The following is a 4637-nucleotide window of genomic DNA, read 5'->3' on the forward strand; positions in this document are numbered from 1 at the left end:
TGTGTATCATAGCAATTGAGAACTTCTGGTTGCTTGGATTATGCAGTTGAAGTCAGGAGTGCGGACAGATGCTATCTAATGTTTGGGTGGAAACTGTCTATAATTGCCTTAAAACAGGTCACCCCACCCTGGTGACAAAGCTGTCGTCCATATAACTGTCCTCTTACTTTAGCCAGTGTACTAGTCTCATCCCCCAGTATGTAAATTAATACATAATAATGATAATTATATTAATACAATGCTCATACAAGAAAATATCCCAGTGAAGACGTAGCCAAAAAAGGACTTCTCTGGCTTTTTACAAATATACTATTTACTGTTTTGGAATCTTATTTTTTGTTGTTTATTTATGTGTTCATGTGGATTTCCTCCCCGTCTGGCCTCTGTAAACTACTGTTTGATGGACCCCCCCCTCCTCCTCCTCAAAGGGCAGTGCACCGCTAAGAGTGGCATGACCTGACCATTACTAACTTTATTACCTTTGTCTTGTGTTCCTACCACCATGAAATAAAGTGTCAACCAATTGGACCAGATTCTGTGGCCTGTCTCAGTGGAATTCCTTTACTCTCTGCAGTCAATAGTGACATTTTGGTTGATTCGATTTAATGCCCTCAGACTCGGTTTGCAGTACCGCTGTCGAAAATACACCCTGGTGGTACGCTCTGCAGACAGTAACACTATATTCACACTACTGTAAAGCTCTCTGATCTGTACAGACAGTGTGGCTAGCCCTGTTCAGTTCTCTTTAAAATAGGCTTTTGGTTACAAGCATTGATGAAAGCCCCAAGCTAGCTGGCCAGCAATGTTAGGCATATTTCAAGATGTTTTATTTTTAAACACGCCGCCGACTACAGTTTTTACAAAGGTCACAGTGGATTTATGAATTATGCAACAATGCCAGGCCTTCACCAAATGAAATGTCATTGGCTCTCTGGAACGCACGCTGCAGTCCAGAGACCTGAGGCATGCCCGCCTCGTCATCAAAGAACTGTTTTCATGACAACTGCTAAACAAAAAACCCACTCAAGTTCAACCTCTGCCTGATGTGGAAAAGCGCTGAAACGATCCTATAGCTCTGGGTGTAAGTGCTCTTCTCTGGGCTCTCCAGCACCCTAGCCCCAATACCCTCTCTTGTTCTCTGGGCTCTCCAGCACCCTAGCCCCAATACTCGCTCTTGTTCCCTGGGCTCTCCAGCACCCTAGCCCCAATACTCGCTCTTGTTCCCTGGGCTCTCCAGCACCCTAGCCCCAATACTCGCTCTTGTTCTCTGGGCTCTCCAGCACCCTAGCCCCAATACTCGCTCTTGTTCTCTGGGCACGACAAGGCTTTAACTGTCCCGCTGAATCAGAATCAATGTGAGTCTCCTTTGTTTCCCCTCACAGGATTTGTGTTTTGGACCAGAGGACTCCCCAGTCTCCAGGCTGAAAGGTCAAAGGTCAGCAGGGAGCCTGTCACCTCAGGGAGAGAAGACCCTAGCCCAGTCTTTTTGTTTGTTCGCTAAGGCCTCCAGGGTATACTGTTCTGTAGCACTCAACTCTGACACGCCTGCATGCTGATACAACCCCATAGGTTGTCTGTGGAAAGGGTTGGGTCCCAGGTGTCCCAGTGCTGTTGGTAGTTTGCATCTCCTGCCCATCTACTGGTGTTTATATAGCTGTCAGATAAAAACTGCCTTAGCAGATTTTGACTTATTTGAAATATGGGAACTAACTAGCTGGCCATACCCTGATCAGATAGAAGCTGTTTTACATGTGTAAAAGCAATGCTGTAGCTTAGAAAGTAATTGGGATATTTGCACACATACATAATTCTGATTCTAATGAGATTTTTTGTATTTTTTATGGGTGAACTCAATTATCCCCTTCTGCTCATTCTGTTCTTCAATTACAAACAAATCTGAGTCTAAATCATAAATAGCTATAACTCATCTCAAACCACAGGACACCAATGATTTATAGAACCCCAGTATTCAACGTCACATGCTACTGCCAAGTGTATCATTTTAGTCTCTAAACTAATTTGCCTATTAAAAGAGCTGTATCATTTGCATGTATCGTTTGAAATCCCATACCATCCGGCTCCTCTGTGTCACTGATTTAGTACGGCTGTTTGTCTTTGCCGTGCGGCACAACGGGTCAGGCTATATCAAGGAATACAAAATCCATATTTGAAAGCCTGTGGCCTCAGACAATTGCATAACCCCATCCCCAGGCAGATTAACCTCCACCGATAACCGCAGGCCGGTGACGTCAATGCAGCTGTAGAAGCAGTGATCGAGAGAAAGAAAGAATGGAGAGAGGCATATCGATATGCCTCTCTCCATTCTTTCTTTCTCTCAATTTACTATAATCATGTATACTACAATGGCAGAGAAATAATTGACGTTTTTTATTGTTAACTGTAGGCCTAATACGAAGATCTCGATCACTGAATATGATTTATTATAATTTTCCATTAATTTATCTCGTTATCTCTCCTTCACACATGAAGGAGCACATGACAGCACTGAAACTGCATTAGCCAAGGTAGTCAATGATCTACTGTTAGCCTCTGACGCGGGTTCTTTCTCTGTCCTGGTTCTTCTAGACCTAAGTGCAGCTTTTGACACGGTGGATCATGAGATTCTCTTGGAACGTATGGAGAACTATGTTGGGATTTCTGGTACATCACTTCAGTGGTTTAGATCGTATCTATCCGATAGATACGAGACACAATATGTCCACTATGATGGCTGCTCATCCAGGAGCTCCACTGTAAAATACGGAGTACCACAGGGTTCAGTTCTAGGCCCTCTGTTATTTTCTCTCTATATGCTGCCTTTAGGAAACATAATTAGAAGCTCTGGGGTAAATTTTCACTGTTATGCAGATGATACTCAGCTATATATGTCTATAAAGTCTGGAGAATTTCCACATGCTATGGAAAAATGTGTTTCTAGGTTGAGAGCTTGGATGACTGCAAATTTCCTTCTTCTAAATTCGGATAAAACCGAGGTTCAAATTTTCGGTCCTAAAAAATATAGAAATAATTTTTCAAATCTGTCCTTAGACCTAGACGGCGTCAAAGTCTCTCAAAACCAGCTAGTAAAAAATTTAGGAGTCACAATGGACCCAGACCTTTCGTTTGAGTACCATATTAAGCAAATTACTAGAACTGCATTTTTCCATCTACGTAATATTGCCAAAATACGAAAATTTCTCTCAAAGGATGATGCCGAAAAACTAATACATGCATTTGTTACGTCCCGATTGGACTATTGCAATGTGTTGTTCTCTGGCCTCCCAATTACCCACCTAAAAAATTTACAGCGGGTGCAAAATGCTGCTGCTAGACTATTGACCAGAACAAGAAAGTTTGATCACATAACATCTACTCTTGTCTCTCTACACTGGCTCCCTATCCAAGCCAGAGCTGACTTCAAAGTTCTACTACTAACCTACAAATCTCTGCATGGATTGGCACCACTGTACCTCTCCGGTCTCCTTGCACCCTATTGCCCCGCAAGGACACTTAGATCTCAAGATGCCGGCTATCTGGTGGTTCCCCAAATTAAGAAAAAAACAGCTGGAGGTAGGGCGTTCTCATATAGAGCGCCTCTTCTCTGGAATAAACTACCCGTCTCAATTAGGGAGTCTGATACTGTTTCGACGTTTAAAATTAGGTTAAAAACGTTATTGTTTAGTCAATTCTACGACTGTTAAAGGTAAGTATGTTACTAGTTGGAGGCAACGGGGGACAGGTTGTTTCCATCCTTATTCTTTAAGTATAACTTATTTTAGAGTTCTCTTCCCCTGGAACAGATTTCATGTTCCAAATGAGGGGGGCTGTCGCTGTCTTGGTGTGTGGGGTTGCATCAAATTCCCCTTTTTTGCTCTGTTAAATTGCTGCACCAGTCCACACTTGACCGGTGGGGATCTCATTCTATTATGACTGTAACTGTTAGCTGCTCCTGGCATTCTCTAATCCCTGCTCTCCTCTCTCTGTCCCCCCCCCCCCCACACACATCCCTTGTGGTGTGGGGCGTTTGAGTTGTCAGCACCTGCCTGGTCGTCGGTCAGCCAACGCTGGACCTGGTCGCGAGTCTCCCGGTCCTGTCCTACATCTATAAAGTTGAATAATGGATTTTGGTGTTTTAAAAACCCATCGACACTGTATGACTATGTTTAACCTGTGTTCTGCTCCTCTCTCCCACCAACCGTCTCTGGAGGAGGGGATCCCTCTCTGAATTGCTCCTCCCAAGGTTTCTTCAATTTTTTTTCTCCTGTTGAGAGTTTTTGGGGAGTTTTTCCTTGTCTTCCTTGAGGGTTTAGGTTGGTTGAGGGGCAGTTCTATGGGCATATGTGAAGCCCTCTGTGACATGCTTGCGTGTAAAAAGGGCTATACAAATAAATTTGATTTGATTTGATTTGATGAACACATTACTGTTTTGTGTATTTGCTAGTAGCCTGGGCTATGCTACGTTGCTACACGCTTTTGAATTTACAAAAATACGGCAACCAATTATTATTGCGTACGCACACACACACACACACACGCACGCATACACCCACACAAACACACACGCACACACTTGTTAGCCACAGTGGCCGATGGTAGAATGAATCCTTTTGGAGGCGGGGTAACCGGGCCGGCGTTAT

Source organism: Osmerus eperlanus, chromosome 4 (assembly GCF_963692335.1).
Source record: "Osmerus eperlanus chromosome 4, fOsmEpe2.1, whole genome shotgun sequence".
Taxonomy (NCBI): Eukaryota; Metazoa; Chordata; class Actinopteri; order Osmeriformes; family Osmeridae; genus Osmerus; species Osmerus eperlanus.